Here is a 14206-nt window from a genome sequence, read left to right as displayed (position 1 = left end):
CAAACACCTTCTTCTCATCAGCACAACATGGTTTTCAGAAATTTTATTCATGTGAGACTCAACTAATATGTTTTACACATGCATTACATCGTATCCTTTACCAGTCATCACTGACTGACTGTATATTTTTAGATTTTAGTAAAGCTTTCGACAAGGCATGTCACAGTCTATTTAATAAAATTGAATAACCTTAATATTGACCCTAATCTACTGAAATGGATTGAGTGTTTTTTTCTTAATCACTCACACTTTTTAACAGTCAATGATTTTAATTCCGGTTTTACAGGAGTGCATTCAGGCGTTCCCTAAGGCTCGGTCCTTGGGCCTCTTTTATTCTTAATCTACATCAACCATCTTCCGTCTCTTGTTAGCTTTAATATCCTGCTTTTTTGCGGACGACTGCGTTATTTTTAGAGGAATAACCGATACTAACGACCGCTGCCTACTTCAGACTGACCTTAGCACTGTAGCTAACTGATGCAATAATTGGTCAATGCTACTAAACACTAAGAAATGAAAAGCCATGCGTGTTTCAAGAAAATCTGCCGCCTCGCTTTCGTATTATATTGATAACATGTCTTTAGAGTCTGTAACATCATATAAATGCCTTAGCGTTCGTATCACTTCTAACCTAAGCTGGTCGCTTCATATCGAGCACATAATCAACAACGCTAATCGCATGCAAGGTTACTTACGTCGCCATTTTTTCAACGTTAATTCTGTGAAACTTTTGCTATATAAAACATTAATTCGTTCAAAACTGGAGTATACATCGTCAGTCTGGGACCCTGCTTATGACAGTCATATTACTGCTCTTGAGATGATTCAGAAAAAACTGCGTGTTTCGTCCTCACTAATTACTATCGCACTGCAAGCATAACTACTATGAAGTCTAGCCTTTCTCTTCCATCGCTGTCACCTCATCGAAAAGTGTCTCGTATCGCATTATTTCACAAGTTGCACCATCATCCTGTACAGCGCGATCGCCTTATCCCACAGCCATCTTATGTATCTCGTCGTACTGATCACAATCATAAAGACGGTTTAGTTTCTTCTAATACCAAATATTTTTCTCACTCAGTTTTGCTGCGTATCTCGCGTGACTGGAATCACCTTCCTATAGATATTGCCGACAACAATAATGATCAGATGTTAAGCGAAGCTATCGCTAGCATTGTATGCCCAGGTGTTATTTAATTTTGTCCCTTTGCTGTATTTTCTAATCTTATTGTTGTGTTTTGCCACTCCCCCCGGGGAATGCATCTGGCCCTGAGGGGTACGATAAATAAATGAAAATAACTCTACGTTCCTCCCTCTATGTGAGTCTTCAGTGTACCTAAGTTGATGCAAATTGTAATTTTTCAGAATGTTTAATATGGGTTCTACAGGCCGCGAAAATTCCGGCAGCCCAATCTTATATGTCTACTTCATTACTAGTTATGTCACAAGAAGCAGTTGTCAGAAATGAGTTACCTACATCATTACTTGCGAAGTCAAACGAAACGGTAGTTAGAAATTAAGTACTTTATTCGCCGACCAGGAGCCAGTAGCCTCCATCCACAAACGCTACTTTCAGAATACATTAGATCTAAATAGAATGCAGCTGAAAGAAAAAAGGCGCATTCCTATCCGGCCCACGGTCCACCTGCCGCTGCACCCGGGGCTGTGGCTGGCGCCGCAACAGGATTGGCGTTGAAGACTGCGTCAGCGCTGGCGCCGGGTGCGGTGCCCGGCTCGTTGGTGTCCACCGTGGCGCGGAATCCGCCGGCGTCGGCCACGTAGCTCACTGTGCGGAACAGTCCGTTGGCGTCCCGGTAGCCGTACGAGCCGGTCTTGGCGTTGCTGACGTCGCCCTGCTCCTTTTGGAACAGCCGCGTTCCGAACTCGTCTGTGTTGTCGTAGCCGAAGCTGTACGGCTGGGGAGGCTGTGAATGCAAAAAAAAAATGAGCTAGATGACAAGAACTCGAATCAAAGTAAGCTTTGAAGGGAATGCTAAGGAGCAGGTTAGAAAGCGTGTGTATTTTACCGCTTATGTCGTGGCTATAAAAGGTTCACAGGCTAATATCAGATAAAAAGCAAGAATTCGCAACCTAGCCCTGTAAGCTTCGTTCATGGAATTAGTTGAAAGTACAGCGCACATGCGCAAAAAATATGGCAACTTGGAACTGTTTAATCCAATTGCGAAAAAATCAGGGGATATCGGATATTGGTCAAGAACTGCAAGTACTATAATATCAATAATAAGGAGGGCCGCTCGTCTAGTTTTTCCAAAGCACCCGAAGTGGCTGTGACATTATACTAGTGCATACATTATCCTCCTTTTCTTTTTTCTTTCCTTTTCTTCTTTTTCTTTTTTTTTGAACCCGGTGATGGTACTAGTGAGAAATCAATAAAAAACGCCTTCTACTATGGTGTCTACGTGCACTTAGCGTCCATTGTAGATTACATACCTCGGCACCTGCAAAACATGAAACTTTCATTTAATCAAACTGCCTTATTTGATTTTCGGCAGTACTAGAAATATCAGGTTCATACACACTTACTTTTCCCGCTATACTTATGCAAAAGTTATATTACAATTTACACAATAGTAGCACCAGCTTTAATTTTTTATCTGGACAACCGCATTAGACCCGGTGCTTCGAAAAGTGCTTTTACTGTTTCATAAATATTTCGCAAATTAAACGATGATCTTAACGCCAGTAGACAGAAAGCGCGACAAACGTTTGAAGACAAACAAGGTTTTGTTTCTGTATCAGCGATACGTTGAAGATTTTACTTCACCAAAAATAATGAGCGCTATTTGTTGCTTGCGACCAGAGCTGTTCACTCACAAAAGAAGGTTCCGCAGCTGAAAATCCTGGAGTAGCGGCAGCAGCAAAAAGGGGGCCGCGAAACCCTGCTCCTTGGAACTAACGGTGGTGACCGCCGCCAAAGACGTTTCCAGCCTCGATGAACGCGACAGCGGAAAAGAAGATGATAGCCTAGAGGAGAAGAATTACTTTCCGTCACTTAACGAAAAAGTCTGAAGATAATGGCCGGGTTTTGAATATTAAAGTCAAGTTCAGTTTTGCCTTCCATCTTCCGGCACCCATGGTACAATGGGCCGTATTTAGCTAACTTTTTACTGACCGGGTAAAATACTCTTTCTTGGGAGTGTTTTTTGGCTCTGTGCACATTCTGTGAAAGGACTGTACACATAATCTCAAACTTCTGGTTTTTATAAAGACTGGCGTCAAGCTGTTGTTGTAAGTGGTCTTGTTTCTATGAGGAAAAAAACAATACTCCCTACCTATGCAGCTACTCTGTTGAAATTGCAAGGAGTCAACCCATTTATCGAAAAGTACTTATTAGAGCCAGTGTGCAGCAGCTCTTAGACTGGGATTAGGGGACTGAAGACCATCTATCAACTTCAAAGTGACTGTGAAGGTTAAATGCTGAATGGCTTCTTTTCTCTCAAAGCTCTCCTGAAGAGTGTTTCGCTTTAGAAGGCATTGCTTTTGGGTAGCATGTTACACTAGCTGATTCTTTGGGACCGATTGAAGAAACCATTCAAGAAAATGAAAACATTTGCGGGAAAACTACCAGAGCTTAGGACTCCAGTGGTGTTCGATGCATCAAGTAGTAACTTCGAGCCATAACACGTGAAATAAAATGTTATGGCACCACAGTGAGCAATACTTTTTAAGAACAAGCATTGTCCTTATTCCGCAGTGCTACTTGTTTGCTATGCTTTTTCTTGCTAGTGGAGAGTTTAAAATTTACGAGACAAAAATTGCAACGATAGAACATGAAAACGCCATCAAACTAAAGGTAGCCAGTAGCGGGCGCCCCTTACCTTGGGAAACATTTTGAGTTTTTGTTTAGCGGCGCGCTTCTCCGTTCACCCCGGGAACCAGGGAGTCTTATGAAGCTTAGAACGGCGGTGTGGCTTTTATAGAGCTCACCGGACTTGACGCAACCACCTGTATCCTCGTGACGGGGATGGAGGCTGAGGGGAGCTCCTCTCCCTTTTTTCTTCTTGCATGGTCACGAATAAAGAACGCCAGTTGCGCTTTTCGTCTCTTTTGCACGATTTGAGATTTAGCTTTTGCTAAGCGGTAACCTCACCCTCGGTGCCATCATTCGTCACGCCTACAAACGAGAGCTTCTGCGGTAGTGAGAATGTATGTAGTATTTCATGCGAACGGACATGCAGAAACACCTTCCGACGTCTGGACCAATATGCGCACTTTGAATCGCCACCTTGGCTTGAAAAACCTGCGAGCACGGTGTTTTATGCCAGGCTAAAAATTTGTTTACTTGGAACCCAACTGTTCAGAAGATAAGAGATCTATTTATTAACACTTGGTTTTTTTCACCCTTCCGGAAAGGACAACTGCGATTCAGAAAAAGTATGAGCACATCCTACTTCTCGATCATAGGGGACCATAAAAAGATATCGACATCTGGTATCTCAAAAAGCTGAACACTATTAACAATTTTCGAGGGCGAATATTCATTCAAGCGATACGTGAGAGATGAGGAAAAAGACAGCACTAAGAAGAATTGACCTCCGCTCATACATATTTTATACTGGAATTTCAGATACCAGTAGGCTAGACCCGAACGAAAAGAGAACGGACCTCTCTCCCCGTGCCGTATCATTGCGCGAGGTAGTACGGCGAGTAATCGTTTGCTCCCCACCCCTCTGAAAGTCTGAAGCTTCGGTCGCCGACACCATGCATTGAGGGCGAGCTTCTTCCATCTAGCCGAATCATGTGCTTGCGGTGTCGTTCTCGTGTTCAGCGCAAAAGAGGGTTAGAATCTTCTGTACAAACGCGTTGGCTTTGTCACGATAGTCTTCTGAAATATACTCTTCCGTCGAATGACACTTGCGTCCCTAGTGGTATTCTTATAATAAGAATAACGAGTGCCCTCGTGTCGTACCTATGGAATGGAAGTTGCTACTTTTAAAGCGAATCATCATTTTTATAGTAATAGCCCACTCGCAGGAGTAAAAATTCAAAAGTATGAAGGGATCAACCGTACAAACTAGCCGCACAATTCCTGTGATAAATATACGAATAACTATTCAACCTCATTATATGCTACATCGTTCCTTCGAGATCAAATCGTGGAACAAGATATTCACCTACCCAGTGGCTCGATTATTATACATGTAGATGCCACCATCCAAGGCTGTGAAATAACTACAGTTCACTGTACCCCCAAGCGTGCATTTCACAAGACGGCCCTGAATTCAATTCATGGAACCTCCTTCTTTCTTCTGTGCTGAGCTGGTTGTTATCCAAGACGCGCCACGCTCTGTAGCCGCCGCTATCTTGCTTACTACAGTACACATTGCCATCCGCATCGCCGCCCTTCAAGCAACACGTCTACAACGACGCTGCAGTCGCAGTCCACAAATCTGCCAGAATATACACAGTCTGGAGGCTCGCATCTCACAAACCAATCGATTTGAATGGATCCCACGTGACCTGTTGAGTTCGCAAAGCTCTGCCGATTCTCTTACCCGCCTGGCGACCCAACCCTCAACATTGATTCGATTCCTCACCATGAATGATATTACCCTCCTTCTTACAAGAAAAGGAACACCTCTGGCGCCGCACACGGGCTCTCGTCCCTCCGTGTGCGATAACTCGGTGAAATTTGTCTTGTAGGTGACTTGAACATAAATATTTTATGTCCAGCGAATGGAACAGTTGCAGACTACTTATCTCTATTGTGTTCAAACGACATAGGAAATACAATAAGCGTTCCAACCAGAGTAGACATGGTAAGATGTGGCTTAGTACAATCCTGCATCGATCATATACCAGTCCGGGCTTCTAGTTATTCCTGGTCCTCTTGCAAAACGCTTGGCTGACCACTATTTTGTGGCTTGCCGTTTATCGTCAGCTTTTTTATCTCCTGTGTCATCAATTATGGAAGATGATACATTAGGAAATCTTCTCAAGGTTACTTTTGTTGACCAAATGAAGTTAAGTACTTTAGTTGATGGTTTTGATTGGTCAGAGCTTTCCGTGTAGAGTTCGGCGCAATAAGCTTGCGAGTTGTGCTAAAAAGTAAAACAGTTTGAAAACCTGAAATTGAGGATGGTTACCAAACTACGCCGAAAGAACTATAACTTGCTTAATGGCGATATTATGAGGTCAATAGCTGCCATAAAGGTACTATGGAAACGCTGCAAACGCTCGCCGAAAATATCTCTACGGGCGCAATATAGAGCGTCAAGGAAAAAGGTTGTCGCTCCAATTAGTTTTGCAAAAAGAGAGAATTTCCCGCATCATTTCAATCAATGCACGAAGAGCCCAGCGAAAACATGGTCGCCAGCCAACCAGCTTCAGGGTAGAAGCATAGGTAACCAACCATTAAAAGGCTAGTTCCCGGAAAGCCTTGCAGTTTTGGAAGATGGTTTAATTAATATTTTTGCACGCAGCTCAGAAAACACTTTTTCAAAAGGCACCCCAATTTGTTCGTTGAGAGAAACTGTATCTGCCTCTGCCTATGTGCGGAATTTATTAATGGCCGATTTCAGCAGAATTACCTTTATCTTCAGTCGGAACAAACCACCTGGTATAAACGGCTTATCAGCCTGTCTTTTAGAAAGAAACTTTGTTGCACTGTCAGTCCTCCTTTTGTTCATAATAAACGGCTTTTTAGGTAGCGCACGTATTCCAGAAAAATTGAAAACTGCACTTGTGCATCCTTTGAATAAAGGAGGACAAAACAATAGAAAGGAAAACTATAGACCGCTTTCAATACTGCCGATAATATCTCAAATAATAGAAACGTCTCTTGCAGAACCTATGCATTCCTTCATAAACAAGTTTTCCATTGTGTCACCCTGTCAAGTGGTTTTGTTGCGGAAACGGTATTATTTTACTTTTGGAAGACCTTGCAGACGTACTGCACACAGCAATATATAATAACCTGTACAGAGTAGCTTTGTTTCTCGATGCTAGTAAAGTCCTTGATAAAATTGACCATGATATTCTATTGAATAAATTACATTATTTAGGTTTCCGTGGTCCATTTCATGATATGTAACAAACTATCTTTCCGACCGATTACAAACAGTGTCCCTAAACAAAGAATGTTTCAGTAACAGAGTAACAAAATGTCTATACACACTGGTGTTCTGCACGGTTCGGTTTTTCTCCGCTGCTTTTCAACGTATTTGTCAATGATTTTGCTCGTAGTATATTCAATTGCCCGGTCTTCCAACACGCTCATGGCACTGTTCTTCTCTCAAGTAATTTGAGCTAAAACACAGCAAGCACAGTGCTGAAAGTGACGTCAAAAAAGCGATGGAATAATTTACAATGCGCTCGCTCAAATTGAACTCCTCAAAGACTAAACTGATATACTTTAGAAATCCTTTGAAGACTACGGTGATTTACAATCCAGTTTTTCTCCACAGCAATCGCTGCTCACCAAGTTGTTCCTCTCCGGTAGAGTACGTCTCAATAAAATACATGACTGTGTTCTTTGAATCCAGCATTTCTTAGGAGACACATTTGAGACATGTTTGTAATCGACTTAGGAGTGCCACTTGGTTGCTTTATTACTGCAGAAGCATAGTTACCTTCCCAGTGAAAAAAATGGTTGTGCATACACTTGTTTATGGTGTACTTCGTTATGGCATTACAGTACTTGCTTTTTATTTATTTATTTATTCAAATACCCTAAAGGCCCTCTGAAAGAGGGTATTACTTAGGGGGGCACACGAAACACACTAATAAGAATATGCGAGAAACAAAATAGTAAGAACAAACAATTTCAGCAAACATAGCAAGAAAACCACAACATACGCAAACACCAATATTAGAAGTGGATTAAAGTTCGAATAAAGATAAGATAAAAGTGTGAATATTGAAACACAAAAACGCACAGAGACGTCAAATTCTGATATGAGTCCACAGCATTTGATGAAATTGATCGGTATTAACTTCAGTGGCAATATCTGATGGTAGGTTATTCCAGTCAGCTATGGTTTTGGGGATGAATGATTGTGCGTAATGGGCCGAGTGGAAATGCTGGGCGTTTGACTTTGCAGGGATGATCACGGCGAGAAAAAATGACAGGGGGTGACTGAAAGAAGTCGTCGCGCAAACGATCATGATGATAAAGTTTGTGAAAGAGATATAAGCGGGCGTGTTTCCGTCGTAGTGATAGCGGATGCATTTCGGCACGAATTTTTAAAGATGAAACACTGGAGTACGGAGAATAATCTGAAAAAATGAAGCGAGCAGCACGGCTTTGCAGGGATTCAATGTTACGTATAATGTAGTCTTGGCTCGGGTCCCAGATGGCACATGCATATTCAATTTTAGGCCTGATTAACGTGATGTACGCGAGTTTCTTTAGATGTGAAGGCGCTTGCTTTAGTCTGTGTTTCATGATTGCGAAAGAACGGTTAGCAGATGCAAGAGTAACGTTGATGTGATGATGCCATGTTAGATCCGATTGCAAGTTGACTCCTAAGTATTTGTACGTGGTAGTAAGTTCGACAACGTTGTTACCTATAAAGTATGAAGTTGGAATACGGGAAGAGGAGTGTGTAAATGACATGCACTTAGTTTTAGTATGATTTAGGGTCATTTGCCAGTCTGAACACCATCTGTTTATTGCGTTGAGGTCTGACTGCAATGCTTGATGGTCAGTGTCAGTAGAAATGGTACGGTAAATTACGCAATCATCGGCGAACAGTCTTACTCTGGACGACATGCAGTTAGGCAAGTCATTAATATAGATTACAAAAAGCAAAGGGCCAAGCACGCTCCCTTGTGGAACGCCGGACGTGACAGGAATAAAAGGGGAGTTGTGATGATTAATATTTGTGAATTGAGTTCGAAATGACAAGAAATCTTTTATCCATGCAATGACTTGTGCGTCAATGTTAAAATGTTTTAGTTTCAGCAGTAGCCTGTGGTGAGGAACGCGGTCAAAAGCTTTAGAAAAATCTAAGAATATCGCGTCGACTTGGTTGCCAGCGTCAATACATGAAAGCAAGTCATTAGTAAACCCTGCAAGGTGCCCATAGCATGAATATCCCTTGCGAAATCCGTGCTGGTATTTGAAGATTATGTTATGTTCTTCTAAGTATTTTATGATTTGAGAATGTATGGTATGTTCCAGTAGTTTGCAAACGGTGCTAGTTAACGAAATAGGCCGGTAGTTAAGCGGTGATGAGCGATCGCCAGATTTAAAAATTGGTATAACCTTGGCTGTACGCCAATCATTTGGAATTTGGCCGGATGACAATGACTGTGAAAAAAGAGCGCACAAGATTCCCGAAATGCTTTGCGATCTACTTTTAAGCAACTTGTTGTTGAACCCAACGTGGTCAGATGCAGATGATACCTTACGATTATTAAGTAGTGATATGGTACCGGACTCGCTAATATTTATCTGTGGCATGATGATATCGGAAAGTGTAAGTATGTTTGGGCATGAAGTGACGTCCTCGCGTGTGAACACAGACGAGAATGCATTGTTTAATATTTGTGCACACTTTGACTCGAGAACAGTGGCGCCTGTGGTATCGGTAAGTGTTACATCTGGATGATTGCTTGGATTTATTACTTGCCAAAATTTGCGAGGATTGTTAGTCAGCATAGATGATAGGTCGTGGTTAAAAAAGTGATGACGACTGGATTTAAGTAACTCTTGGTATTCTTTGTCGCACTGTTTGTATATAAGCCACGATGATGAAAGACCGGATTTCTGGGCTTGCCTGTACAATCGCTTTTTTTTTTGTTTAGACGCCGAAGTTGCTTGTTAAACCATGGCGTAGAGCTCCTACTCCTAATTGTTATGGACGGTATATACTTGCTAACGACGTCAGTAAACATATTTTTGAACGCGACCCAGTTTTCTTCAACTGTACGGGACAAAAAGTCATTAAGAAACTGGTCTGCAAAAAGAGATAATTGTGCATTCATTCCATCAAAGTTAGCTCCGCTATAGCATTTAATTTTTTTTTCAATGATCTTCCTACTGTTATGCCGACAAACAATGTTCCCAGTAATGACGTCATGATCGGAGAGCCCATCTAGGTGACTAATGTTGGCGCAGATGTCAGGGATATTAGTAAGGATTAGGTCAAGAATACTGGAGCATGTGGCAGTGCGCCGTGGGTTGCATGATAAGTTGGGATAATGAAAAATCTAAACATGACTGAAGAAATGCATTCGATTCTCTTTCACTCTCCGTGACAGATAGCGTTGCCCAATTGATGCGTGGATAATTAAAATCCCCAAATATTAATAACACACAATTTGAAAATCGGTTACACACTTCACTCAAAATGCGATAGAACTCTTCAACAAAAGCACTGCCCATATCAGGGGGGCGATAATAAACACCAATAAGTGTGTCAGTACTACTACCGTTTAACAACACCCATACGCATTCAAGAAACGTAGAAATTATGATGGGTACACATGATAATTCTTTTTTTATTGCCAACGGGACACCACCGCCTCTCCGATTTGACCTGTCGCAGCGAAATATGTTAAACGTCGCCTCGGTAACAAAAATGCTGTCGTCGGGAACATTGCCCGTAAGCCATGTTTCCGTGAACGCGATTAAGGATGCAGAGCATGAATCGATGAGCGAGGAAATGGGAACAGCTTTAGAGAGGATACTTCTGGTATTTGTATAGAGGAAAGTTAATGCGGTATCATGACAAGGCTTATGAACTGACAGCAAAGAAGGGTTGATTACTTGAGCTGAGGCAGGAGAATGATTGGGTCATTCGTCAGCACTTCCGTGGGCGCCGTCCCCTGCCTGTGGCGCATCATTTCCAGATGTTTGTAAACGGACTGCGCAGTTGGCATCCGTGTCCCAGACATAAGCGTCATCATTTAGAATGAGCTTGGTGAAAGCAAGGCGGGGACGATCACCCTCCTTTTTTATTGACTTCGAGAAATGCCAACGCTTTCGGCGCTTATCGCGCACAGCAACTGAGTAGTCCCGTGCTATGCTGAAATCTGTTTCCTTCAGCTTGCTGCCATTGCTGAGCAGAGCCTCGATTTCTTTTTTATTGTAGAATTTAGCTATTATTGGCCGATTTTTCTCGGCTGAGAACCGACCCAGGCGGTGGGCCCTGGCAATAGACTGTACTGAAACCCCCAGTTTATTTTTACAAAATTCTCGAACTATAGCCCCGGTACTGTCCCACGTTTCTGAATGGTCGGTGTCTGCAATGTCTGCAATCCGGGTCTTTGGCCTAACCTTGTTGATTCGCTATTGCAAAGTATTCATAAGAATGTAGTGTAAAATTCGCCCTTGGTCTCATCGGATAACATTTTTAAAGAGCTTGGTTTTCCTTATTTTCATGAACTTTTTACCCATACATTTGTACTACGACATTTTTGGCAATCTGAGTTTAAAACAAGCATATTTCGCAGCGTATGCTGCGTTACGACTCCCGTCTTTCTGTTCCACGATCAAGCACCAGATAAGGCGAGGTAAGAGGTTGCGTGCACGTGCCGAAAGTGTTCCATGATTTGCGGGTGAATTTTTTTTCTGCTGCAACTATTGCCATGTTAAAAAACCTACTTCGTTTCATTTAAACCTTCACGCCGGGTTTTCATTAAAAGGTGTGTCTCATAGCAACCTTTCCCACAGGATTTATTGTCGGGATTGTCTTTTCTTTCTCTTTACCTGTCAGAAACAGGGACCCGTTTTGATGTTTCTTCGCTTCTGTTTATTGTACTTGAAATACAATAAAAACCTGGGCATTGCCGCGCAAGCTTACCGCACCTAGTCCTACAAGCCCGAAGTGGCTTAGACGGGCTTGCTGAGTTTTGCTATAAAATATGATGGCAATAAATATTATTATTATTTATTATTATTATTATTATCCCCTCAGTGTTGTACTTGAACGAGAACTTGACACAGGCGGATAAGGAACAAGGAGCGAAGGAGGAACAAGGACACGAATCAAGGCGAAAAAAATGGAATACAAATACGTTTGGGCAAAGAATAGGAAGCTTTTTGCCAGAAAGGAAGATGGTAGCTCCTTAATAAGGTGGTAACCAAAGAGGATATCCAGAAACTGATCTAAAATGACTGCATGGTTTCACTCTATTCCCAAGTGCACCGCTCCAGGCTCGGTGTTTGAAAAAACCTCACGTCTTTCTTCTGTTACCCGTGTTAACCTACGCAGTATTAAGAAATACTGGGACGACTTTTTAGTTTGTATCCGAGATATTATGCACCTAGTTGAAGTTTTTGTTCCGATGGAAATAAACATTTCGCAAATTATAACGTATCAGTTTCGTCTTCCAGGGTATCAAGAATACTACATTACCAGGCCTAGGAGAAGGGGCGACGACATAGCGGTCTTTATCAAATCGAGATGGTCATCCGTACCATCTCAGCTAGCATTTAAGGCAGCTTACTCACTTGCATTTGATCTTGAGCTGTCTCGAATGACCATAGAACTAGTTGTTGTTTCCAGGCCACCATCTGAGCGTGAACTTTTTAGTAGAATTAAGGCAAACTTTAGAGCTGTTACCATCTTCTAGATATTACGCCTAATAGGGTACTTTAATATCGACACTTTTAAACTGGACAAACCTTTACTAGCAATTATTTAAACATATTAGCTGAATATGGGGTGGAGTCGATAGTCCATGAAGCAACCAGAGAAAAACTTATTTGTGACAGAACTGGTTTACGGGGGCTTAACGTCCCAAAGCGACTCATGCTATGAGGGACACCGTAGTGAAGGGTTCCGGAAATTTCTACCACCTGGGGTTCTTTACCGTGCACTGACATCGCACAGTACACAGGCCTCTAGAATTTCGCCTCCATCGAAATTCAGCAGCCGCAGCCGGGATCGAACCCGCGTCTTTCGGGCTAGCAGCCGAGCGCCGTGACCACTGAGCTACCACGGCGGAGTTGTGACAGAAGGGTAGTGTCGTGCACTGACCATGTACAAGTCCGGTCTGAAGAATGTATGAGTGTAAACTAAGTGATAATCGCAATCACAGAAAAGCTGGCCAATCATTACTTTATTGGATGTAAAATGTACTCCGCTCGTGACCCTTTTTGCATCCGGTATGCAATACATTTTTGGAAATAATTGATAGGGCTGAGCTTGACCGAGTAGCAAAATAAACCACCCTTCACTACTACCGAACAAATATCGTCGCCACACGTGCCGACGACCCAGCAAAGAAAATCACGAGTCAACCAGTCTAAACACGTCGTTTCGCACGTCTTCTCAGTTGAGCTACGGTAAAACCCCACTACATTTTAAAATTATTTATTCACCTTCGTGGGCAGCTGCTGCCCGTCGTGACCGACATAACTGGCCGGACTGTCGACACACTTCCGCCGAGCTTCGGCTGCTCGTTATTATAGATAATCTTTTCCTGTATTTGTTGTTGTTGTTTTCAAACGCCTGGTGTTATCTTGAGAACAACCGTAGCGAAACCTGCATGCTTAGACGAGTTGCGTAAATACGGCGAGTGTTTTTAAAACCCCCAAGACAGAACAAATCATATTTTGGAGAGTGGACATGCATTTTACGCTGTATGCGGAGGTTTAATATTGAGATGAGATTTTCCTGCGAACGCGGTAAAACGGCTGACCGAGACTATTTATGATGTTGAAAACATGTTGTGGTGTTCCGCTAAACCCATCTCGAATACGAAGCCCATCTGCAGCATGGTGAACCACCTTTCTCCGTGTTTTGGACACGCGTATGTTGGCTTTATCGTGCGAAGCGTCGCGATCCTGCGGCTGTATATAGTATCTCGGTCTTGTTTTCAAAAAAGCCTTTCGCAGCAAGAGCAGGAGCAATGGGCAGCAGGACAGAAATGTAGGGCGCATGAATTTCCGCTGCATCGGTGCCTTATAGGAGCAAGGCAAAAATCAACGGTAACTACATTAAACGAACGCGAAAATGCGGTGGTACATTGAATTTTTTCAGAATGTTTAGTCGATAGCGTGACGCAAGTTATTCCCAGAGGCAATAAAATTTAGAAGCACGCGTGGTGTTGGCGGTGGAAGCGTACCACATGAATCGGCATAATGGCAGCGCCGCCCCGCAAGCTCTGCGGCATCAAGGCAGCGGTTTGCGCATTCCTAAATGCCCGCTCACTACAAAGGGCGCAACCGTCGCACCATAATCATCATCTGTGCTACACTGACGCCAGCCCAACGCAAGGCAAGCGGTGCAGT

The 14206-nt window shown here is 42.7% G+C and overlaps 1 pseudogene; it reads right to left on the bottom strand.

Moving 5' to 3' along the window:
* Positions 1 to 1625: 1625 nt before the first annotated feature.
* Positions 1626 to 3851, bottom strand: LOC149344980 (cuticle protein 10.9-like; annotated as a pseudogene).
* Between the last annotated feature and the right edge of the window lie 10355 nt (positions 3852 to 14206).

This window comes from Amblyomma mixtum, chromosome 5 (assembly GCF_055824585.1).
Source record: "Amblyomma mixtum isolate Tamu chromosome 5, ASM5582458v1, whole genome shotgun sequence".
In the NCBI taxonomy this organism is placed as follows: Eukaryota; Metazoa; Arthropoda; class Arachnida; order Ixodida; family Ixodidae; genus Amblyomma; species Amblyomma mixtum.
The sequence above is the reverse complement of the archived record's forward strand: the minus strand, read 5'-3'. Positions and strand labels throughout refer to the sequence as shown.